Genomic DNA, 27,365 nt, shown 5'->3' on the forward strand with positions numbered 1-27,365 from the left:
TAATTTATACTGATAGTCACAGTGCTTCTTGCAAATTTGAAACTCAATGAGTGCAAATTTTGTTATCGGATTCAAATGGAGCATTTCTATCAATACAAATTTTAAGCGAATCCATAAAAATATCAAACATTTTTCCGCTAGACCATATTCTATTGAAAATGCCATGAAATTTGTAAATATGTTTGAAACCAGTTTCAAAATAATTTTAACGCTTTTAAAGACAATTTATCTGAAGAACCTAAAAATTATCCATCTGAAATCGTTTTCATTGAAAAAAAAAAATATAAAATTGTGCTTTGAAGACTTCTCTGCAACACTCGGATTTATTGAAACTATTCGGTTCGAATTATTTTTTAATTTTCATTTTGCAAATAACAAATATATTTTTAACCTATCAAAGTTTATCAATGTCATCCTGGTTATTAATACAATTTGTGATCCATATTATTGTTACACTGCATTTATTGAAAGACTCATTTACTGCTATTCTATATTACCACACAGTAGCCATCATATTTGCAGCTCACATCATAAATTGTTATTTAATTGGACCTTTTTTCCCCTCACAACCTTGGTCGTGACTTCCCCATATCATCACCAGCCCATTTCCTAACAAACTGCATCATCACCGGCAGTGCAACTGCCACCATTTAACCTGCTTTACACGCCACCAACCGATCACTTCTTCCAATGCTCAAGTTCTCCAACCGGTCTTCGAGTGTAGCGCATCGTAGCCGTGAACTTGAAAATCTAACGGTGATTACGGTTCCACTTTGCAACGTTAATTATGACCGTGTGCCGTGTGAGCTTTTCGAGTGAAAGAAGGCAAAAAAGGAGGCATGAAACTGGTTCACGCTCATAACAAGGTGTGGGGAGCACACGCACCTACGTCGCTACACATGTGTCTCGGCGCAGGTCTATCTTATCGACTTATCGTGTAACGATATCTTTCAACAGCCTCGTTAATTAGAGATTAATTGTTGCTCTGAATAGTGCCCTTGGAGGAATGTTTATGGCTTAATAGACGAAACTCGTCCGAAAATGAAGGAGTCCCACTAGTGGGAAACCTCCCAGTTCTGCGTGGACGCGTAAAAGGGGCGGGGATGGTCACACTTTCCCTGTTTTTTTCCGTCGACGAACAATAGATTTAATTGTCGAAATTAAATTGCGCTCCTCAATTATGCAGCACTGTGGAGAGACATCAACAGGCCAGTGACGAACCCCTTTCGAGGAGGGGCGGACAATCTAGATCACCGCGGCGTTTGAGATTGACCTATAAATTTCTCAATTTTCATTTCGTTTCTCGGCGAGCGCTCGTAATTGAGAGAGTGTCGGTGTGGTGACTTTCTCTCAAATTTTGGCTTAGCGGCTAAACTGGGTTTTTATTTGTGTCATTTTTCTTAGAGCGAGTGCGATCTACTTGAATTCCGTTGGGTTTGTTTTGGTTTTTGACTGCTTTTGCTTTTCCTTGGCATAGACTTTATTTTAAACAAGAAAAAACTGTCGAATTAGCATAATCCTTAAGCTCTGACGTTCTCAATTTTGTAACCAACTCATCGTGTATGTGACCTTCCTCTCAAAATCCAAATTAAAAGTGCAAACACTCCTGAGTTGTGCCAATCACGCATTCAATGCTAATGCTCGTCCCAACCAAGCACGAGGACCGTGTGTCACCGGTTGATTACCAACTTCCCACCTCGATCTCTGTTCCAAAGAGGTGGCGCCCCATGAACGACTCCCGTTCTGGAGATGGGCTCGTCAGCAGCGCTGTTTTGCAAATTGACTCTCACAACCAATTCGTGTTGGCTTACAGCGTCGGTCACCCACACCATCGGATGTTCAGATGCACATCAATCTGCACTTCATTTGGCGTTGGGTGTTGAGCCCCAAAATTGGATGCAAATTAGACGCACCCTGGTAACCGGAACGCATCGGAAGATTTGCCCGGAGTTCTGCAATCAGCCCTGACACCATACTGGGACGGATGAGTAATTCGATGCCTCTGTGCTCTGATGTACTAACTGACTTTTGGGCCAAAATGAGTTAATGATGACATCTTTTAGCTAATTAAATTCCCTGCAAAACGCTTCTAAGAGATCTGAAAAATTCGTTTCCTACGCGGAGATATCGCCCTGCAACCATTTGTACTAACTGACATTTTCGAACGCATCATGGATGTGCTCTCTTATTTTTCATCATGACTTGACCTTTGAAAACACGCAAATCCATAAAAATACGATTACACTATAATATTATGGTAAATTGCCAGGTGTCCTTACTAGTTTGAGCAATATTATGGAGCACTATTTTGAAGGCAATTAGCACAAGTGTGCACATTTGGATACGTGAAGAAGTTGTAAGTTAGACGAAGTGTGTCAAACAGTTATTTAGCGGCAGAGTTTTTTTAAATTGGATGACCCCTAAGTATGACATTGGTAGATGGATGTTATTGTTACGTAGTTTTTGAATTGATGACCCTGCAGTTGTTCTAAGTGTGCACAACGACTTAACAATGTTTTAAATTGATATTTGGGTTAGGCTAAGTGTGAGAATTATTAGTGGATTTTATTGTTACGTAGTTTTAATGGATGACCCTGCAGTTGTGCTAAGTGTGCACAACGACTTAACAAATGCTTTAATTGCGGTGTATTACGGTGTAACGAATGTCACGGTGTAAAAAATGCTACGATGCAACGAATGTTGCGGTATAACAATTTTACGGTGTAACCATACTACGGTGTAACCATACTGCGGTGTAACGAATGTTACGGTGTAACGAATGTTACGGTGTAACGAATGTTACGGTGTAACGAATGTTACGGTGTAACGAATGTTACGGTGTAACGAATGTTACGGTGTAACGAATGTTACGGTGTAGTGAATGTTACGGTGTAACGAATGTTACGGTGTAACGAATGTTACGGTGTAACGAATATTATGGTGTGACGAATGTTACGGTGTAACGAATGATACGGTGTAATGAATGTTACGGTGTAACGAATGATACGGTGTAACGAATGTTACGGTGTATCGAATTATACGGTGTAATGAATGTTACGGTGTAACGAATGATGCGGTGTGACAAATGTTACGGTGTATCGAATGTTACGGTGTAACGAATGATACGATGTAGTGAATGTTACGGTGTAACGAATGATACGGTGTAATGAATGTTACGGTGTAACGAATGATACGGTATAACGAATGTTACGGTGTAACGAATGTTACGGTGTAACGAATTATACGGTGTAATGAATGTTACGGTGTAACGAATGATGCGGTGTGACGAATGTTACGGTGTAACCACACTACGGTGTAACGATTGTTACGGTGTAACGAATGATACGGTGTAACGAATTTTACGGTGTAACGAATTTTACGGTGTAATGAATGTTACGGTGTAACGAATGATGCGGTGTGACGAATGTTACGGTGTAACGAATGTTACGGTGTAACCACACTACGGTGTAACGAATGTTACGGTGTAACGAATTTTACGGTGTAACGAATGTTACGGTGTAACGAATGTTACGGTGTAATGAATGATGCGTTGTAAAGAATATTACGGTGTATCCATACTACGGTGTAACGAATGTTGCGGTGTAACGAATGGTTTATGGTTCACTGAACCAGGATTGAACCACAAAGGAGGTTTAAGCCGAAGCAATAGGTGAACCTAGCCTAACCGGTTCATTTGGGAACTCTTGTTGTGCACATTTAGCACAACTGCAGGGGTCGTTCAATCCAAAAAACTACGTAACAAAATCAGCCACTAACCAATATCACAGTTAGCCTAACTCAAAATCCAATTTAAATCAATTTTAAGTAGTTGTGCACACTTAGCACAACTACAGGGGTCGTCCAATCAAAAACTACGTAACAACAACATCCACTATCCAACGGCACACTAAACCTAACCCAAATATCCAACTCAAACACCTTCAAGAAGTTGTGCAAACTTAGCACAACTGCAGGGACCGTCCAAACCAAAAAACACGTAACAACATCATTCACGTAGTTGTGCACACTAGCACAACTGTAGGGTCGTCCATGTTCAAAGACTAAGTATTGATTTTTGTTGGAGCACTTTTGTTCTATCCGATACAAACTAAGAATTCATTGCAAGAGACACACTTGTTCTAACTGCAATCTACCATAACAGTTCTATGGTTTGTGTCCTGGATATCTTGCATTTCTTAAAAGGTCGTATGACATGATGGAAATAAAATAAACTAGCTCAAAGTTTTTACAAAATCATTTTCTTCTGTTTGTAAGCGTAGAACTATTCGGTTTTCGTCATAGTTGGTCTTATCGAAGCTATTTCATGGATTATCATACTTATATTTATGAATCCTAAGTTTTTCTTCATAAAAATCAAGTTTTAACGGTAGTTGCTCTCATAAATTGCAATTTTCACAATAAATTCATTGATAAACAAGTCTATTAAAAAAGTATTGTTGAGAAAAATGTTCCCAAGCTAGCAACAATTCAAAGTTACTGCGCAAAAACATTGAAACAACAAATAACTACTATTTTTACAATAAAATGACTCTACGCACTTTTGTACCAAGTGCCACGTTGGAAGTATACACGACTCTGCCATCGAAGAAGCATTTTAGCTCAACTGCAAAATTCGCCCTGTGCACGTTTGTGCTAACTCATACAAATAACTGTTCAAGACACACTTGTGCTAATTGCAAGCATGATTTTTTTTCGTAATTTCTCTGCCAATTTTTTTTTTGCATTTCAAAAGTTTTCATATTTTACCATGTTTTTAAATTATGTCAGGAGCATACTTTAAAATTATTAGGACAATTGTTTGTCGCATAGTTTCCCAGAAACAGTAATTCAAAGTTAAAAAATCGATTTTCTCGTAACCACCAAAATGTCAGTTAGTATAAGAGAGCACACAAGCATCGAATTGTCTAAAGTGGGGGGATGTCATTTCCAGTAAGTGCTTGTAATTTTGAAATTGGGTCTTGTAATCTGTGACAAAAAGCTCATTTTTGGAAAATGTTTCAAATTCATTTGTACGTTCTGAACTTTGATCTTTTCCAGTAACTGAAGTCACGCAGAAGAGCATTTCAGACAGCATCATTCGAAAAACAGGTTGTAGCCTCAGAATCGCATTCGAAAGCGGTGGGTGGACCTCAGTAGTTGAGTACACGACAACCACGTGCAGCTTCGTAGTGCTGCCCGGTCTGCGGGTGATTTATGGCCATTGCTTGCCCGACTCGACTCTTGTAACAACTCGCCCCATGCTATAGAATGGACAACCTCTCAGTTGCAATAACTACACCCTCCCTGGGAGAATCTCTGTGCAATCAAGTTCTCCAGACGGGGTCAATTTGGTCCCTTTTGTACACTGAGAAACCTATGATAATTTTTAAGTACTTACAACTTACAACACAAAGTTGGTTCTACTAAAGGTTTAAATATTGAATTTCCCTAAATCAGACTTTCCGTGCATCATCTAGCGATATCCAGCAAGACCGGAACGTAAAAAAGCAGATTAAAAGCAGTATACATCATTATCCGGAGCCCCCCACACAGAGTCTTCCGCAACAACACCCCGGGTAACACGTACAGTGATGATGTCCTGATGACGCGACATGTCCCTTCTCTTACACCACCACACCCGGGCGAGAGGATAATCCTGTAGAGTGTTTTGAAAGAAGAAGCAAGAAATAATAGGTATCCAACATGGAAGCCACCCCGTCGTCGTCGTCTCCGTCTTCCTCGACTTCTGGAGATAATAAGATATTAAAGTGCCATTTCGAGGGATAATAATGCCCCCACCCCTTGTCACCCTCTGCCACCGAAAGGAATGTTCAAAGCGGCTCGGAAATAGAACGGAAACACACTTGACAAGTTCTGGTCCGAAAAGGAGGTCGTAAACGTGCCAGCCAAGTCATCGGGATGAGTCGTTCCCTTTGTCGGTTTTTGTTAAGGGGGTTCTTACTCGCTTTGTAGGTCGTCAAGGTTTTGTCAAATTTGCAGGCGAGGTTTATTCAGGAGCGGCCGAATTAAGAAATAATTGAAACTTTATGGTCACCTCAAGTGGCTCCACAACGGGTCGTTAACGTTTGAGATTTAGCGTTGTTTGAATACTGGCAGGAGTTTAACGAGGTTTTCTGCGGAACGGGGTTATAAAGCGAATGCGGTACTGAATATTCGAAGATTTGCATGGGAAATTGAGGTAATAATTTTAGGGCGTGAAAGACGTATTTTTATGGTTTATTCTTAAGAACATAAATCATTTTTATCAGAATATATTAGTAATTATTTTTCAGTCTGGGAAACTAAAATTGAAAAATATCAAAATATCATAAATGTTTTAGCATGTGAGTCATATAATTATCAAATAAGGCTTTGTTGCTCAAAATTCAAAATGTGTAAAAAAAAAAACCGCTGACTACTTAAATCGGGTGATCGAGGAATTCTGGAAATTCGCTAAAATCCCAAAAAAAAAATGGAAATTTGTGATTTTTTGTCAAAAAGTCGAGGAAAATTGGGAAGCCTAAGCATACGTGGAAAAAATCTATATCTTGAATAATTTTGAAATATTTTGTGATATGTTCCCATAAATTCTAATCAATTCGTTTTGAGCAGTTAACATTAAATTTAAGATTATGCAAAAGATTATTTTAATCTATTTTAGGAGGAGGAGAAATTTAAAAGTCCAAGAAGTTATGTACATAACATGGTGTTCACCTGTTTTTCACTATGTTATGCTTAATAAATTAATTCATTGCAATTTTTAATTTTTCAAAATTTTTGATAGACAAGTTTTTGCTCTCCAAAAATATTCCAAATTGAAATCTTTGAATTGGTTTCAGTAGTTTGTAAACTATTCAGATTACTGTTATCAAGGGTGACATTGGGTCTGGTGAGATTGAGTTGTACAAATTTCATCATTTTTGTATGACCTAATCTTACCCCAGACCCAATGTCACCCCTGATGACGATACATTCTTTAACACTTAACTTGGCTGATACAAATATTTTTAAATGTTTAAGTTAGTTTTAATATTTTAGTGTACACCCAAAATTCAGAGTCGAGATAATCGTTCTCTCAAAATTTATTGAGGGCTCAGTGCCAAAATCGATAGAATAATGATACCAACTCACACCATCATAACAAATGAGTTCATTCGTTAGTTGAATCAATAAATCTCCAACAAGTGTCATACATCGACTTCTGACTTCTCCTTGGTCACCAAGCTGTGGTGGCCGAGGCAGCTAAGTCATTGGATTGGTTTGTCAAAGGTCTCTGGTTCGATTCCCGTTGTCGACACTTTTGGTTTTTTGTTTGACGGATGAACTTTTTTTGCAAATGAACCTCGAGAGAATAGTTCTATTGCCCATCTCGAGCTGTGTTCTCTGCGTCCGTGAATGGTACCACTATTCTCTCGACTCGAAACAATCATTCTCTCGGACTAGCGCTGCCAGTTTTGGGTGTAGTTTATTTTAAACTTATTTAACCTCGCTTTGAATTTTATTTCATGAATTTGATTTGTTTTAAAGCAATGAAACTGTAACAATTTTGAGGCATTTTTGGAAAAAAACACTATTTAAAGACAGGTTGCTGAAATATTTAAGTGCTTTATTTTGATGTTTTTTAAATATTTTTTTTAATTATGCTAGACATTATATTAAACTTTTATAAACAGTTCTTGATTTGCATTTAGGTTGTGAATCGAAAAAAATATTATTTCCTGAAAGAAGCTGCACTGTGCTTACTAACATTTCTGTCCCCTCCCCAAGACATCTACAAACTGACATGGCGGGCGCCGTTGGTGGCAAAAGTCTGTTACCTATCCGCAACTGATCTAGGGGCAATCAAGGGTGGTCTTTCATGCTCATTATAGTTTTTTTTGTAAATGCTAAAATTACCATCATGTTTTTTAAATACCCTATTTTTTATAAAATTTTAGTAATTTTTGTATTTTAAAATTATGTATTTTGTATTTTTTAGGTTTTTTACAAACAAACCTTTTATAAAATTTAAATTCGTGCAAAATGTCACTGAGTTTCATACCGATATTGTGAAATTTGAGTATTTTACTAAATGAAAATTTTAATAAAGAAGCAATTCTCTACCAAAACCGGAAATGGATTTTATTTGTATTTTTTTATTTGGCTAAAACTTTGTGGGGGCCTTCCCTATGACCAAATATGCTATTTTGTGTCATTGGTTCACCCATACAAGTCTCCATACAATGTTGGCAGCTGTCCATACAAAAATGGTATGTAAATATTCAAACAGCTGTGACTTTTGAGTGAATTGATCAATTTGGTGTGGAATTGGTTGGCAGCACGGCCATCGGGTGCGGAAGCTGAAACGTCGCGGTCTTGAATAAAATACGTTTTTACGCCTGAAATCGGTAGTTTCGTGAAGAAAAAAGTGTACTTGGAAAGGAAATATTGGTTTCCCGTTGGTCAATAGTGAAGGATTGGCTTTTTCAGGCGAATTTGATAGAAAATCTTTAAATTTAGTTTCGGTCGCTTGACTACTTTTTCAATGCGTGCCTCGCGGACGAGTGTAATAGTATTGGTGAGGTGTTCGTCGTCGCCTAGGGTGGTGCCACGGTGTTTTGGACCGAGCAAAAGAGATTGTTTTGAGCTTTTTGTGGTTTTGTGAAATGTTCAGTGTAAGGAGCTTCAGGGTTTCCCATGTAAGAAACTCTGGCATCTAGCAGCCGGAGGAAATCTTCAGCAGAACAGGAGAGCCACCGAACATCTGAGGGCTTTTGTTAATTTGATTTGGTTAACCGCGGTGGATTTTCTTGAAATAATTCGAACTGTCAAAAATCCACCAAAGCATCTACCACATTGATCGCACAAAAATCTGTGGCAGAAAAGTATCCACCGGTAGATGCTTTTGTGGATTTTTGACAGTTCGAATTATTTCAAGAAAATCCACCAAATCAAATTAACAAAAGCCCTCTGACGAGCTCACGCACACATATGCAGTGCCAACGAGGCGGTGTCGACCGCGCTGTGATCAGTGTGTTGATCTTGAGCTGTCGCGCTTTTTGCTCTCTAATTCTGCTGCTGCTCGTCGTGTGTCGTCAACAGCCGTTGTCGAGGCTGTCCTGCTACAAAGCGCTTAGAGTGTGTTGGTGTATTCCGATGCATGCGAGAGTGGACGTGGATGAAAGTTGCAGCCGTGGCAACTGCACGCGGGCTGAAAATGCCCAGGGTTTCTTTTTTTTTGTATGAATGAGCGTGTATATGTGAATGAGTAAAGACAAGACTGCCAGTTTTCCAAATCAAATGATTGGTTACAGACTTTTAACATTTGCTACAGACTTTAGATTCCATTATTGTAAATTCAACTGCATACTAGTAATGATAAAAAAGGTAGTGTGTGAGGATGAGTGAATGCGTTTCTATTTACTTTTTCAGATGATTGCTTAGGTAAGTCAAACATTTTTTTCGTGATAGCATTCTAGTTTCATGTTGCCACATTCTGGCAATATTTACCAAAATCCCAGGGCAATGTCGTTTTTCGAATTTTATACACTTCTTAATTACTGAATGTTTTGGAATATTCTTCTGGAAATTTCTTAACGATTATGTTCTGATCAGTAGTGCGGTGCCTGTGTGGACGCGCAGTCCTGTTTTTTCGTGTTATTTTCCATCTCTTTTGTGTCGCTATTTGTGTACATGGGGTGATTGGATTTCTTCTGATTCGTGTTGTTTTCATCTCTTTTGTGTCGTTGTTTGTGTGCATGGGGTGATTGGTCTTCTTCTTCTTCTTATTTTTTCTTTATTTTTAGTTCGCGCGTTCGTTGGCCAATGAGTTTATTTTTGTTCTCTTTACATAGTTTTCGATAGAAACGATCCGAATTCTTTTTTTTTTCGAGACAAGCAAGTCGTATTGCTGGATTAAGTCCTTTCTATATCATCGATGATCGGAAGGCACGCCGACGAATATGTTTTAAGGCTTATGATATAAAATCATTTTAATGAATAAAGCCCTTCTTACATCACCGTTGATCGGAAGGCACGCCGACGAAGAATTTCTGGAGGATCGCGGTCGAATTAATACTATATTTAAAATTCTAGATAGCTATCTTTCGGATTCGATTGTGAGTAGCGGGACTTCGCGGTTACTATGCAACGTATTTTTGGAGTCTTTTTATATTTTAAATTTATAAGTCCTTCTTTTATCGTTGATAGGAAGGCATGCCGCCGGTTAAGTCCGTTTAAGTTATTGTTTTAATTTCATTACAATCGGTTACGTGGTGTCCTGTTTTCTTTTCGTTTATATTCGTTGATCGTAATAATTTATTCCAACTGGCAGCTTTAGTATTAACTCATCTACTATTTTTGACATTTGCTCGCGTTATCTTAATTGTACCAACAGTAAAATATACTGATAAGTCAGCCCATAGCACTACCGCTCGGTTGGCACGCGTTCGATTAAAACAAATTTTTTAAATAATCAATTATTTATCTTTCCGCAGCCGGCTGCCTAAGATTTAAAATTTCAACCGATAAACAAAATGCTCATGGTCACATCACTGCCACTCGTGAATCCTGACCTCATACCCATCTACTAACCCCTCAAAACTCATGTGATACTTTGTCGGAGAAGCACGATTGGGCGGTCTCTATCACTCAAGTATCGGACTAACATTCCCATCCACTTCCCGTGACCCTACCACTGGTCGTGGCCGGCGCCGGTATTGATCAGCATGATAGGGGCCTTTGAGAGATTGCGAAGCGAGGAAAGATAGCACCCACTTATCTTCCACGGCTCGTGGATGTAACTTCTGGAGGTCCTGGTCAATAACGGAGTAGCAACTGCGGGTGGGCACCTATGCTTATGCTTATGCTTATGCTTATGCTTAATTTTATGATCAATTTGGTGTCTTCGGCAAAGTTGTATGTATTAATGAGGACTTTTGAGAGAAAAAATAGGTACACGGAAAACAAAATTTGCGGATTTTTTTATCAACTTTTTTTTCACTAAAACTCAATTTCCCAAAATACGTATTTGTTTTATTTTCGTGATTTTTTTATATGTTTTAGGGGACAAAAATCCGCAACTTTTGAGCCATAGAGAAACATGGTCAAAAAATCTGCCGCCGAGTTATGAATTTTTGAAAAAAATAGTGATTTTTAGAAAAAATCGAAGTTTCATGCAAGGGCAAGGGCCAAATATTGAATATTACGCCCATTTAAAATGCTAGTCTTGATTTAATTTTTTCAAAATATATTTTTCGAAAAGATCGGAAAATTTTACGAATGTTTCATGTATTAACATTGAAAATCGGACCATCAGTTGCTGAGATATCGTCATTAGAAAATGGTGGGTTGTTTTGGTGAGATTTAGAAAACTTCAATTTTCGATTTTCTTTTTCTTAAAACGGCTCTATCTCAGCAACCCGAGGTCCAATCTTCAATGTCTCTTAGACAATTTTATAGCAAATTTTCTGAACTTTTCAAAAAAATATTTTTAGAAATGGTCACTCATGGTCACTATTTTTAAAAATTGAAAAACTGCAAATATTTCGCTAAAATCAAACTTTCGGTGGCTATATCTTGAAAACGGAGCTCTTTATCAAAAAATCTTTAAAGTACTTTTCGATTGCAAATTCAATTTTGCATTAAAAAGTAATGTCAAACTTGTTTTTGCATGAAATTTCGATTTTTTCCAAAAATCACTATTTTTTCAAAAATTCACAACTCGGCTGCAGATTTTTTGACCATGTTTCTCTATGGCTCAAAAGTTGCGGATTTTTGTCCCCTAAAACATATCAAAAAATCACGAAAATAAAAAAATACGTATTTTGGGAAATTGAGTTTTAGTAAAAAAGAAGTTGATAAAAAAAATCTGCAAATTTTTTTTCCGTGTACCTATTTTTTTCTCAAAAATCCTCAACAATACCTACAACTTTGCCGAAGACACCAAATTGATCAGAAAATTCACTCAAAAGTTACAGCTGTTTGAATATTTACATACCATTTTTGTATGGATAGCAGCCAAAATTTTATGTAGACTTGTATGGGTGAACCAATGACGCAAAATAGCTTATTTGGTCATAGGGAAGGCCCCCACAAAGTTTGAGTCAAATCAAAAAATACAAAAAATAAAAATGGTCGAAATCGGCCGATTTCGTAGAGAGTTGCTCAAAGGTAAGATGAATACAAAACTTCGCTTTGTTTGCTACCCATATTGCAAATTAAAAAGTTTTGAGTATTTGTAAAAAACAACATTTTACAAAAAAAATTATTATAGTGTTAATGCATACAACATTTCGCTTCGTTTGTTACCCATATTGCAAATTATGAAAATTTGAGTGCTTTTGAAAAAATACGGTTATTTGTGAAAATTTGAGCACATTAAAAAATCTGTTGTAAAGTGAAAATGTATACAAAATGTTGCTTTGTTTGCGCTTCTTTTCGTTTTGCGAATTATGAAAATTGTAGTATTTTCGTAAAAATTTTGCTACTTAATATTTTTGAGTATTTATATTTTGAACAATTTTATCAAAAAATACGCATTCTTAGTAAAAACTTTATAAACTTAGCATGATTTGGCTGGATTACTTCGTGGAGGAATTGGTAAACTGTCGAAAATTAAAGAGTGGGATTCAAGCGCCACCCTGTTAAAAGTCTATTACAGTCCAGACTCGATCATCCAAAGGCCTCTGAATAATTTCGCTTCGGATAATCGATTCACATTTTTTTCTTTCTCCTATTTTGACTGTCGAGCTTTAGTATAACCTCTGAAATACTCTAAAAGGATTTAGAATGTTTGAATCCAAGACGGCGGCCAACATGGTGGTTACGAAATACTGTTTAAATGCATTTGGTCATTTTTTAAGCAATCAACCATTCAAATTCAACAAAAATATTGAAAATAAGAATATAACAATATTACGAAAAAAAAACACATTTTTGTTCGTGATTCAATTATCCGAAGTCCCATATAAACCTTCGTATAATCGATATAAACTTCGAATAATCGAACTTCGGATAATCGAAACTCCGGATAATCGAGGCTTCGGATAACCGAGTTGTATGACTGCATTTGAAAAAAATAAAATAAAAACAGCATTATAGCATTATAAAGATACTTAGGGTGAACCGTTATGAATCTTTACATTGAGGGTTACACAATTTTGAAATAATATTTGCATTGGCTTAATCAATGAAGACAAATATTCAAAAAGAGTTATTGTTATTTTCGACAGTTTTTTATGACATATTAGAAGAAGAAGGGAGCAACATTAGAAAATTCTCATAAACGTACAACTCTGTGATATTTTAAATTAAAATTTTGTCAGATCAATTCAGCAAAACATTTCTTTGGTTCTGATGGAGCACAGTGAATTAATTTTGTTTTAGATTTTTTTGTCTGAATTAAGTTGATACAACGTACTCCAAACAAGTCTCCAACACAATTTTAGTGTAAAAACACAATAAAGTGCATTCCAGACCTAGTTTACCTTTCTTCCTCTTTTAACTCAACCGTAACCTGGTCCAGGCCTCCACTATTTGCATTACGCCTCCTGCCAGCACTGCATCCACAGCGCCAGAGTAGGTCAAATGCAAATGAATGTTGCTCGTCCAGTTTTCGCATCAGGTCAGAGTCATAGCCCCGCTCTTTGGAAATAGCCGTTCGGAAATGGATCAGCTAATCTTCAGGCCGGTCGCCGTCCGGTGGGTTTTCAGCAAACTAGTTTTCTACCGGGGACATGTCCGCCGCACTTGTAGAGTTGCTGGCTGCTGTCCAGAGGTACCGTTTTGCCTTCCCAGCGGAACACTTGCTGCTGGCGTAAGGTTTGGGCTTGGCGTGATGCCGTATTGAAACAGCTTTAAGTGATTTCCAGTGTTTTCAGTTGGAGGTGACTGATGCTGGGTTATCGAATTACCGTATGACTTCATCATTCCTGGAGGAGGTCTCCCCAATGTAGCCAACGTAAGTTGCGAGAGCACTTTTCCAGGGGGAATGTTTACACGGTATCCATATCCCATAATTCTAGTGGAGTGCAACCCCCCGCTTCCCAGCACAAAAGTCACGGTGCAATTGCAGCTCAACAGTTACGTTTCCCAAGTTATTTATTTCGGTCGGTTTGAGCCCGAATTTTGCTCACGTCCCGTTTGCTGTGAGCTTAAACTCCTTCAGGGCGGACTCCACTACTCGTTCTCGAGTAGGCACCACTCGGCATTGTTGGCCAGAGAACCGGCAATTTGTATGTTTTCTCCGCGTGCACGTCGGATGTACGCGATGTAACGAAGCGCTACAAACTATTCTCCCAAACTACAGCTTTGGAGAGTCGTACTTGGAGGAGAGCGAGCGTTGAAGGAGTCGAGGGAGAGCGTTTTTGGCGAATTGTCCATGGGCCAAGTTGGGCAGAGTAATTGTGGATTTCAGGAGTGAAGTTTTGGTGGCTTTTAATTTTGTAGCATATTTAATAAAAACAAATATTTTGGGCTTCATTCTACTATTCAAAAAAGCGTTCGGATCGTAACAGACAGAAAGCAATGATAATCCAGAATTATTCATTTCTGTCACAGTCACCAATATCCGGTTCCACCCTGCCCCGATATAACAGCACAGCCGGTTCCGAGTTGTAAAATGTTTTATAATTTTTTATTCCACTTTTTTCCGTTGCTCACTTCCTATTTTATTATCTCCTCGTGGCGGCCGCATGCCCTCAGTTCCACTCAGCTCCGATGGTCGAAGCTCACAGCAAAGTTTCCACGAGTTCGGTAGCTGTTGAACTGGATCAACCGGAAGCAAGGACGTAAATTCGTCGGATGCACATATTTTTCCACGTTTTTTTTTGCTCGCTCTCTCTCGGTTCTTCCTAGTCCAAGAATGTACGAGGAAACGGTCCACGGGATGATGATGATGCAACTGTTTAAACATAAAGAAGCCAACAAGTTTGGGGGGCGCGTCCGAAGGACGAGAGGACGGAAAATCCCCCCCTTTCCGGAAAAGCGGATTTTATTAACCACTTTTGATTTATGTCAGTGATTGGTATTTAGAACTTTTTTTAGTACCCGCTTCCTCTGGTTTGACTTTTACATGTGTGAATTTGCTACATAGTGGCTGAAGAGAGGAAGGACTTTTCAGCTTTGCACCAGGCCACACACACTCAAGGGTGGGAAAATTTATGGACAAGAACGGCGAGAACGTCCTGACGGTTCAATGTGGTGCAGCTGTAGCTGAAGCAGCAGCTATGATGGAAGGAGTGCTGCTCTCTGAGTGCAAATGGGATTTTCCGATGAATGGTGATTCATTATAGTTGGTTACACAATTTATTCGACGGGGATCAGGGATGATGTACTTTGGAGGGGGAAGGTCGTAAAGAGTGATGGGGGGATTTTGATGAAAAACGGCTCACTTACATTATTGTCATTTTGGGTGAAGTATCCACGGTGAAACAGATTTATCTGGAAGAAGGAGAAAGAAAAAATAAGTACTTGCATTAGCATTAACTATAATCTGTTGAATTTTGGAACGTATGTTATTTTGATGAAAGGCTCAGTTGAGTCGAGATTTTAAACTTTTTACAATACAAATAGTTATTGCTTAACAGCCTCAATTTTTAAAACTAACTTAGCAGTTTCAACAAACTCCATGTGAAAATTTTGGTGCTGGGATGTTGTTAAATATATTTTATTAAACCGTTATTACTGTGCTTTGCTTTGCTACTGATAATTATTTATTGGTAAATTTTTCGGGGTATGTTCAATATTTTAAAATATTTATAATCTATTATTTCTTTTTTTAATTTGAAGCAATAATATAATTATTTAATTTTTTTCAAAGGAATAACAAATCTAGAGTTTTTTAAAGGACATATAAACTATAGTCTTTCATATGTTTATGGGACCTTTTAAACAAACTGTAGATATTGTTTATGCCAAATAAGAATAGCCATTTTTAAAGAACTTAAATTGAATTTCCTAATGTAGGAGTAAAAAAATTGCTAATAACAGTAATTTTCATTTAAACAAACACAGTATTATTTATCTTTTAGTTTTTATAATCACTTTTGAGCTTTTATTTTTTTTGGTTTGAGATCACGTATCTGCTGTGCAATCCGTATGATAGCTGACCAAAATAAGTATCTTTTTGGACTTATGGGCAAAAATTTAGCCGCCGAGTTACTTGTTTTAAAGGATTAATGATTTCAAATTTTATGTAAAAAAAAACCTTGTTCACATATTTTTATTGAAAAATAAAATTAGCAATTATTTTTTTTTCTAAACTAACTTAATCCACCTATGTGGTTGATGCCTTCCTCACTTTTTATCAACAATGGGTAATATGAGTGGTTTGGACACATATTTCAGCTATTTTTTAGATCCAGAAAAATAAGTACACAGATATAACTTAAGTGGTCATAACTCGAGACAGTGTTGCCAGATTATGTTGTGAACTCGTTGGAAAGGGTTTTCGATTAACTAACCAACGATGGATCGGATGATGGATCCGGACATCGTTTGCATACATTTAATCGAGATCCGGCTTCAAAAAATCAGAGGCCAAAAACATATTTTTTCATAAAAATGAAAATAAATCAAAGGAAAGTGAAGTCTAATCAACTCAAAACAATCCTTTTTCTGCATTCATAAACATGTTTAGCTTTAGAACCATTGGCTATAATCGCATGAAAAATCATGCAAACATCAAAAATTTACAGTGTTTTGGAATTGGGATGATGGCAGCTATCCATTGCAATTATAATAACATGAAAATTTTCACAAAACTACGTATTTTCGAAAAAAACACTCAAAATTTCAGTTTTTCACAATATGGGTGTGAAAGTTCGGGATTTTTTCATACATTCCGAATGTAAACACAAAATGTATTTAAATCCCTCAAAATTTTCACAAAACTACGTATTTTCGAAAAAAAACTCATAGTTTCAGTTTTTACGATATGGGTATCAAATGATCGGAATTTGTCCACATATTTCGAATGCAATAAAAACATTTTTGAAAATACCCGAAATGTTCGCAAAACTACGTATTTACGAACTATACTCAAAAATTTCAGTTTTTTACAATATGGGCTCAAACGATCGGAATTTGCCCATACATTTCTAATGCAATCACATTTTTTTTAAATACTAAAAAAAACACAAAACTATGTATTTTCAAAAAAAAAAATACTCAAATTTTCAGTTTTTCACGATATGGGGATCAATAACGGTTAATTTTTTAAGACACTCAAAATTTTCACAAAACTACGTATTTTCGAAAAAATACTCTTAAACTTAAAATTTTGAGTATTTTTTTTCAATAATACGTAGTTTATTGATTTTCAGTATTTCCAAGAAAATATTACTACATTCCAAATGTATGAGAAATCCCATCTGTTTGGTATCTATATCGTGAAAAACTAAAATTTTAAAGTTGATACGTAATTTATTGTATTTTCCAAACATGTTGTTATAAAATTCGAAATGCATGAACAAATCCCGATCATTTGATACCCATTCTATGAAAAACTGAAATATTGAGTTTTTTCGAAAAAAGTAGTTTTGTGAAAATTTTGATTATTTTCAAAAATATGTGTTATTACTGTTGAAATGTAGGAAAAATTGCTATCGCTTGATACCCATATTGTGAAAAACTGAAATTTTGTATTTTTTTTTTTTCGAAAATACGTAGTTTCTTGAAATTTTTTAGTATTTTCTATAAATGTTGTTATAATATTCGATATGTATGAAAAAATCCCGATCGTTTGATAACCATATTGTCATAAACAGAAATTTTGATTATTTTTCGAAAATACGTAGTTTTGTGAAAATGTTGAGTATTTTCAATTATGTTGTTATTTCATTCAAAATGAATGAAAAAAAATTGCGATCATTTGATACCCATATTGCAATAACAATTATTTTGAGTATTTTTTCGAGAAACATGGCGTTTCCAATATACTGTACTGGAAAATATGTATTTTTGTGAAAATTTTCATGTAATTGTAAATGCAATGGATTGCTGACCTCATCCCGATTCCAAAACACAATAATTTTCTTATGTTTGCATGATTTTTCATACGATTATAGCCAATGTCTCCCATATAGCCAAAACCCCATAAGCTCTGTGCTTCAGTTAAGCACTGGACCGTGCTTAACCGAGGTAACTGAACGAATCAGAATCGGGGCAGTGCAAAACCGAGGCGTGCAAAACCGGGGCATGACTGTATCGGCCTTTAAAAATTGCGTGTAGTTTGGGTCACAATTATGAAACTTCGATTTAATGTTTTTTCACATATATTTGAGAGGAATGAACTGACTAGCCTTTTAAGTTTTTTGATGATTTTTTATGGAAATTTTCTCAGCTTTTGAGAAAAAAGTTTCAAAAATTGGCAGTATTTTTCAAATTAAAAAAGCGATATCTTCTACTCAAAATCGAATTTAAAGTTGCTAAAAAAATTAAAAATGAATGAGCAAGTTTCTTTTTCTAAAAATGCTTTATTTCTTCTAAAAAGATTACTTAGCTCAAAAGCTGCATTTTTTAATGTGTTTTTCAAGGGATTTAATTTAAAAAAGTTAATTTTATTAAAAATAAATAATTATTGAGGGTTTAACCAAAACAAAAAAAAAATATTCTACGTTTGTAAAGATTCATTTTTTTTAATTTCAACGTTCATTTCAAGAACTGTTTTGCCTTCCTCACTGAGGTAAGGCTATAATCCTGCTCTAAAAATGAACTTTTTATTAAAAGCTCAAAGACCCACCTTCATGTATACATATCGACTCAGAATCGAAAACTGAACAAATGTCTGTGTGTGTGTATGTGTGTGTGTATGTGTGTGTGTATGTATGTATGTGACCAATATTCTCACTGAGTTTTCTCAGCACTGGCTGAACCGATTTTGACCAAACCAGTTGCATTCGACTTGGTTTAGGGTCCCATACATCGCTATTGAATTGTTTGAAGTTTCGATAACTAGTTCAAAAGTTATGTATAAAAATGTGTTTTCAAATATATCCGGATCTCACTTAAATGTATGTAAACGATGTCCGGATCCATCATCTGACCCATCGTTCGTTAGGTAATCGAGAGACCTTTCCAACGAGTCCACATCATCGAAGATCTGGCAACCCTGTCTCGAGTTATGACCACTTAAGTGATATTTATGTACTGTTTTGAAGCCGGATCTCACTTAAATGTATGTAAACGATGTCCGGATCAATCATCCGACCCATCGTTGGTTAGATAATCGAGAGACCTTTCCAACGAGTCCACAACATTGAAGATCTGGCAACCCTGTCTCGAGTTATGACCACTTAAGTGATATTTATGTCCTTTTTTGAAGCCGGATCTCACTTAAATGTATGTAAACGATGTCCGGAACCATCATCCGATCCATCGTTGGTTAGTTAATCGAAAACCCTTTCCAACGAGTTCACAACATTTATAATCTGGCAACCCTGTCTCGAGTTATGACCACTTAAGTTATATCTGTGTACTTATTTTGCTGGATCTAAAAAATATCTGAAATATGTGTCCAAACCGCTCATATTATCCATTGTTGGTGAAAAGTGAGGAAGGCATCAACCACATAGGTGGATTAAGTTAATTTTTTTTATCTAATTTCATCTCATAACAAAGAGCCAACATATTTTTTTTAAAGCAGTTTGCAACTCAACAGCAGAAGCAACAGCAGCAGTAAATCCAATCCCACCGAGTTGGAATGCTATCAAGAAAATTAAGTTGCAAAATTGATGCAAGCAAATATTTACTGGCAAAACCAGTTAGTTGATGAACATTCTGGTCTGCCTCTACTAACCGAATTTTTTTTTTTGTGGTGGTGGGGGAAGGCATTAAAAAATCGGTTCGATAAACTAATCGTTGGATTGTTTGTGTTTGTGAATGTGTGCGCATTCCATTGTGAGAATACGTTCATTCTTCTAAACCATTCAGCAGCTTTTTTTTTGTTCTACTCGAATCTGTGCGCATTCTATTTGGAGATTGAATTTAATATCGACGTTCTGGAATTTGATGATGAATTTTTATGTTTTTTTTTTTTGCTTTCACTGGTGCATTGCAGTCTAGCTTTAGTCTGTCATGGAATGGGTTTTGCTGTAGGATGCAGTTTGATTGGTATCTCATTTTTTGGGGTGTCAAATCAATTTACGTGGATGGTGTTCTAAACTTATAAAGCTTCTGAACACAATTCTGTAAAATTTGTAGAATCAATTGATTTCGCTAAAAAACAACAAAAATGAAAGTCGTCCAAGCAAAAATGTAATCAATTTCATCGCGCAAAATAATTCGTCGAAACCTCCAAAACCAAACGCTTACCGAAGCGCTATAATCTTGGCATTCTTAATTAAATAAATTAATTTCAATATTAATTACCGTTGACGTGATACAGTGCCTTTGACACAGGCATTCACCGCACATAAACTGGCTGCGTGCAGCTGTCCATGGCAGATTAAAATTTATTTCAATAAACTATATTAAAAATTAAATTAATTTACCGCCGTGACACATGCACACCAATTTTCGTTGCGGCCGAAAGGGATCAGCGCAAAGGATAAACCCTTTGGTAAGTTTTTTTTTTTCAATTTTATTTTTTACGCGTGCAAAAAGGGAAGGTAAAAGGGAAAGTCATTAAATAAATTGCATTATGAATTGATATTACTGAAGGCATTTTTGCTGTGGTTTTGTACATTTTTAAACTTTTGTTTCTAGAAAGCATGGAAATAAAATGGCGATAAATTTAATTTGGGGATAAAACTGAACAAGACAAATAAAATTGCTCAATGTTTTAAAAATCATTTCCTACAGGTTGACCGTGTCCTGAACACATTACGTTAACTAACGTGGCTTTACTGTGAATTTTATTACACGCATTTGTAAATGTTGCCTTTCCCGAGCAATCCACGTTTTAAGTTTTACCTACCGTATTCCAAGGACTTTTTTACGTCGATTTTCACATTAATCACTCCATTCATTAGATTAAATTTATTTTCTGTTTCCTTTTCGCAAACACGAAAAAACAGCTTTTCCCATGGAAATTTTTTCATACCCAAACTCGCCCGAGGATATAATTTGCTATGACAGTGCACCGAAAACAACGAAACGGTCAATTTCCAGCCCGGGGAAGTCCGATTTTCGCTCGATAACAAAGGTAGATGTTATACTCGCGGGAAAATTAAAAACCATCACGACAAGCTTCGGTCACCGGGCTTTGTGCGTGGAAAATTGCCGGTGACACATACACAGGCCGCAAACGCGGTGCTGTTTTCCGCGAGGCAATGAGTGGAAAATGACATGCCAGGGGAAGTTTTTGTGATTATTTTGGTGGTGTTGCGGTTTCAACCGGGAGGCTTTTCAATGTAGTGTTTTTTTTTTCTTTGTTTATGTTTTCTTGTTACAATTTTAATATAAATTGTATAATTTCACTAATTAACCCTCCTGTCCTTCTGGAGAAATGAAACGGCTTTTTTTTAACTACCAAAAAAACCGTTTTGAAAAGGTATTTAACCTTTTAATATCTATTCAGAAAAGTCCTACTTTTCAGCATTGAAATGAGTGCTGAAAAGTTCAACACTTGTATCGAAAAGTAACATTTTTCAATATTGTTTTGTTTTGAACATTGAATTTACTTAACACATGAGTGTTTGACATAAAAATCCATTCAAAAGGCGTTTTTCGGAATTGCAAAAAATGTTGTAAGCAAATCATTGCAAAACTTGAATTTTTCAGCACTCATCGAATTTATCCAAATCGGTAAACCACATAAATGTACGACTCGCGCTGAAAAAAACTTGTTTTCGCAGCTTGTTGCACGAACAACAATTTTCAACCAATTTGTTATGTTAAAAAAGTGTTGGAAATAAGAATTCTTACAAATTTAGTTAAATTTCAGTGTTGGAAGTTTGACTTGTTTTATGTGACTTTGCCAATGTTTTAAAAAATGTTATTTTTTCAGGGGTCAATTTTGGCTGGGATTTTCACTAACATATCCTATTTGTTTTGTAAAAATAAGTATGCAGTAGTTTTTGTTATGTCCCAGACTACGCCTCGACGCATTTTTCTTCAAATTAAATAACAATGGTATTGTTCTAGATCAAAAAATGAAAAAGTGTTTGTTAAAACATGAAAATACTTAAAATTCAAATAAAAATACAAAAAAATGAAACAAAAAAAAGAGAGGAGAAGAACAATACTCTGTACAGAACAAAAAATAAAAAAAAATCGATTTTTTAGCATGTTTTTCAAAAATCATTTTTTTTTTCATAAATGGCAACTCTGCTAAACAAATTTTGATTAACTTGTGTCATAGCTCAAAATGTGACATTAATTGTCATCTAAAATGTATCCAAAAATCCAAAAATTAAAAAATACGTTTTTTCAGAAATAGTTTTTTTGCGCAATCCTTTGTTTGGTGCATTTATGTATGGCCTGCTGCCGAAATAGTATGAAAACGTTTGATGACGAACTGTAGATGTAAAATAACTTTATTGAACACACACAATGTGCCATTCATAGTTGTATGAATTGTATTTGAAAAAAAAAAAAATCTTGGAAGAAGAGCAATCCTGGAGTTTTCTTTGAAAAGGTCCAATAAACCAAATTTTCAGTTTTTTGCTTTTTGGGTGTTTTTAAATGCCCCTGAATCAAGGCGGTTTCAAAAACACCAAAAAAAGCAAAAACTGGAAATTTTGTTTATTGGACCTTTTCAAAAGAAACTCCAGAATTCTCTCAGATTTCGGTAATTCGATTTTTTTTTGTATTTTTTGATCAGGCTGAAACTTTTTTGGTGCCTGCGGTATGTTCAAAGAAGCCATTTTGCATCATTAGTTTATCCATATAATTTTCCATACAAATTTGAGAAGTGTCCATACAAAACTGATGCATGAAAATTCAAAAATCTGTATCTTTTGAAAGAATTTTTTGATCGATTTGGTGTCTTCGGCAAAGTTGTAGGTATGGATAAGGACTACATTGGACAAAATGATGCACAGTAAAAAAATGGAAATTTTTTATTTAACTTTTTGTCGCTAAAACTTGATTTGCAAAAAAAACATTATTTTTATTTTTTGATATGTTTCAGGGGACATTAAATGCAAAATTTCCAGGTTGTGCTAAAAATCATTGACCGAGTTTTAAATTTTTGAATCAATACTGATTTTTTTCAAAAAATCGAAGTATTGGTTTTTAAACAAGACGAATTTTTCATAAGAGCCAAACATTTTATAATTAAAAAATTTTAAAATAACAATTAAACATATAAATTCATTAGCCTTTAAAAAATAAATTAAATGTTAGATTAAGTAAATAAATCCATATTCAATTACAAAACTGTTTTTTTCTGAAAATGCCTTCAAAACAGGAGATATTTTTTAAATTCTGTTTCAATAACGTATAAAAGTTGTATTCTAGAAACTTTTTTCCCGTTTTGTGATTTGAACTTATTTTTCTTGAGGAAATCATGACACTTAGAGACTATTGAAATAATCCTATTCGTCAATGTTGTCAAAGTAATAGTTAACAAACTTTTGCAACTTTTCAAAATATGTGGAGTCGGAGTCGGAGTCGGAGCCAACAATTTGTTGAAAGCTAGAGTCAGAGTCGGCTAGAGTTGGTAGGCCGGAGTTGGAGTCGGAGTCGGCTGATTTCAGAAAGCCGGAGTCGGAGTCGGAGTCGCTTGAAATATGTCCCGACTCCGCAGCCTTGGTTACAATGTTCTACAAAGTTGAAAGGCAGACAATTACATTTTTTTTTAATATAAAAAAGCGGTTTGCTTGTAATCATCAAGAGTTACGGCGATTTAAAAAAAAAAGTACTGTAAAAGTTACTTTTTAGCAGAATCGACAACGACAGAAAAATATGCTTGATAAAAATAAACTACTCCTGATAAAAATATTAACAATATATTGAACAGTATAACTTTTAAAATCAGATCATGTGAAGAAAAAACAAAACCCAAAAAGACTGCAGAGAATCGTGAAATTTAAACATTCTTAAAACCATGAACCGTTAATTCCCATCAAAAATAACAATGACGACCATTGTCCTTCGCCCGTCCGTGGAGTCGTTTTCAATCGAACTCAATTGACAAAATCCATCCGGGAAAAAAATATCCTGATTGGTAGGCAACTGCCCAAAAAAAAGAAAGGATAATGTGTGAATGGGCGGTAAGGCATCATGCGGAAAATCCTTTTTTACGACAATCCTCGCGTGCTCTTAGCCATGGGCGCGTCAAAGTAAAATATTATGACTGAGCGCGCGATGGTTACGCCCGGGCACCGAGGAAAACATTTTCGTAATTTTTCATTGCTTCAAATGGGTAGAATTTCGCAATTTTTATCACCGTGACTTACTGCACATGTGTGACTGTGTGTGATGGAATTTGGGCATTTTCCCGGAAAATGACAATGATGAAGCGTGGCGGCGGTTTCGGCCTCTTTGTTTGGCCACTGGTTTTGGAATCGCGTGGGAGCAGGGGGAGGGGTTTACAATCACTGCTGAGTGAATGAAAAATATTTATTTTATGGACCATTCTACTTTTAGCGCCGGTTCGGTGCAAATCCTTTGACGTAATTTTTGGAGCTTGGGTGATAATATCCCTCATTTTTATCCCCTCAACCGGAAGTCTAGTGTGGAAGTCGGTGAGGAAAATTGATAGCTTGGTGGAATTCAGAATATAGGCATTATTGTAATTATGGGTCCATTGTGAATTCAAAGGGGTTGTTTAATCAAACGATGGAGTGCACTGATGCAATGGATTAACGGAAGAATAATGACCTGTTTTATTTTCTGGAAATTTTACGGATTTTTGAGCAGAATCAACTAAAAGCTTTGTGATGTTTCATTTCAATTATTTGTTTTTACATATTATTTTCCGTGAACACTTTTTCAACATTTTCACATAACTTTGTCAATGAAAATAATAAACCAATGAACCTGTCTCACTGCCGTCTATTATTCGCCTTCAATTGACGATTTCACTTCCGGACACTGAATTGTTAAATATAATCTGCAGAACAGTTCCGAATTTCCGGCCGAACATCCCAAAATTCGTCACTGGGCTCCCGCTATTGCAGTCGTCATAAACATCCGCAAGTCAACTTTGACGGCCATAATTGATGAACAATAAATCAAAATTTGTCAACTAGCGCGAAGACCTAACCACGATGCGTCATCACGATTTTCCCGATGATGTTTTAGGCCTCCCAAAAACAGCAGCAATATTGCGAAAGTCTACATCCCCGCCCGCAGCGAGTATGATTTGGCAAATTCACGTTCGCGGCTGACTAACTCTAGGAGCACTCCGGAGGTCGTACATCCGGTCGTTCCGGTTGTTTTAGCGAAATCCGACAGAGAGTTCGCGGCCGTTATAATAATATGTGTCTGTGTCTCAATCGGGCGCAGGTGTTGACGTTGGCGGTTCTTCCGAAATCGAACGTCGAACGACGACGCGAACGGGTGATGACTTTATTCACACACATGCGCGCGCGTTTCTGACTGATGGGATTTCGAAATTTGTGCCAATCGGGTTATTGTGCTTCCGTTAAGGTGGAGGAGCTGTGAAGCAGCTGGTTCGAATGTTTGAACGGCATGTCGGTAAAAACAATTCCGCACAAATTACGGCCTAAACGAGTTTCGCTGAAATATGGCTGTGGTTTTCAGGGAAGCTTTTTATTGTTGTAGGTAGTTAAGTTAGATTTACGGTTAAAATTTAAAATTTATCGATTTAGTTGAAATGATCGCAATCAGTCCACCTTATACTTTTTACAGCTCTTCTATACTCCCTATGCTGAGGTCATGTCGAGGACATGTAAACAAAAAAAATCAAACCGTATTGCATCCTCTCTTCGATTTACTGAATAAATTACCTTTTTTTGAACATAATTGCTCAGAATCGAAATACAAAAGGTTTCAACAACACAATAAAAAATTTCTGTGTAAAATCACATGCAAAAGCATGCACATTACCTTTGTGAGCAAAAGCATGTAATATTTTATGAGAAAACGTGTACACAAAAAGCATGTACAAAAGAAAAATAAATTAATCCAGATTACCAAGTCCGCGCCCCAACCATCTCGGCTATCTCGCTGCTGTGAATTTTGATGGATCAACACCGATGTAGCTGTACGTTCCCCATACATCGTAGGGGAGAGTGGGGAGACTTGATCCCCGGGGAGACTTAATCCCAAGCCTGAATCTCGTCAGCATGTGGGTAAAACAATTAGCTTTGTTCTAGAAAGTTGTGCGAAATTAACTAAAACTCATTGTAGAAAACAAAGCAAAATAAATAAAAAATGTTTAGATTGAGTTACACACATTTTTTCTAAATCGAGCTGCAAAAAACTTCCAAGACATCTTTTCTTCTTTGTTTTGACATGTATAGAAAACACTCAAAAAATATTCAAAAAAATATTATTTATACATGAATTGTTTGATAAACTTATCAACTCCAAAACCCTTACGCATTTGATTTTAAATTTATCGTCATACTATTTTTACATTCAATTGTTAAAAAAAGTGTGCTTAGGAAGACTTGATCCCTGCATTTTTACAGTCACTGGAATCAGCCTCAAGATTAATCAATTGGGCTGGGTTTTCATACATAGTTTATTTTAGTATAGTTGTACATAATTTACTGCAGTTTGAACCTTTTTTCAAAAGTTTTGTAAACAAAAATTTCTAGCTTTTGTAAACATGCTTGATTTTGGTCTTAAAAATAATATTTTATGTTTTTTAAATATTTTACATACTAAACTTGTTAAATTTTGAACACAAACGTATAGGTTTTATAGGAAATTGCTTTAACTTAAAGAAAATTAAAAGTTTGGATGAATAAGAAACATTTTGCTTAAGATTTCTTCAAAATGTTGAATGGGGGATCAAGTTACCCCTAACATTTTTAAAATGCCGGTTTAAAATATTTTTTTAAAACGCTTGGCACGATTCGAAGAGTTCATCTGATGAAATACCCTTATTAGCCAAACAGACATCGGTGTTGAACACAAGGCAGTGCGATAGCCGAGACGGATTGGGCGCCGACTTGGTAATCTGGATATGACTCTCACCAGATTGGTGTTCTTTTTGGGGCGTACAAAATATATTTACACTGAAAAAAACCAATTCTCGAAATCGTGAATTAAATTCACGAATGCGAGAACCTTGAAGGAATTTATTCACGTTTATGGTGCAAATGCACCATACTCATGAATACTTGCAACAGAGACCACAAAAGACCCGAGGGTCGTTAAAGTGGGTTGTTTTGCTTTTTTTGCCTTTTAATCTTGAATAAACCAACTTTGAATTCACGATTTACTTTAGGAATTCTACCTCTTACATTAATATTTAATCAAATTGTTATTACACGGCATTTACTTAGCAAATTTATCATGGATAG

The 27,365-nt window shown here is 36.1% G+C and overlaps 2 protein-coding genes across 7 annotated transcripts in view; one reads left to right on the plus strand and one right to left on the minus strand.

The window, feature by feature from the left end:
* Window positions 1–27,365, plus strand: part of LOC6041615 (rab3 GTPase-activating protein catalytic subunit) — a 302,640-nt gene that overhangs the window by 62,443 nt on the left and 212,832 nt on the right. The window lies entirely within an intron of this gene.
* LOC6035256 (leucine-rich repeat-containing protein 4C) overlaps window positions 1–27,365 on the minus strand; it is a 274,948-nt gene that overhangs the window by 59,574 nt on the left and 188,009 nt on the right. For all 6 annotated transcript variants that reach the window (XM_038251423.1, XM_038251420.1, XM_038251424.1 and 3 more), the window contains one exon: window positions 15,376–15,420. The gene's annotated coding sequence lies outside the window, so the exon portion shown is untranslated. The remainder of the gene's footprint in view (window positions 1–15,375; window positions 15,421–27,365) is intronic.

Source organism: Culex quinquefasciatus, chromosome 2 (assembly GCF_015732765.1).
Source record: "Culex quinquefasciatus strain JHB chromosome 2, VPISU_Cqui_1.0_pri_paternal, whole genome shotgun sequence".
Taxonomy (NCBI): Eukaryota; Metazoa; Arthropoda; class Insecta; order Diptera; family Culicidae; genus Culex; species Culex quinquefasciatus.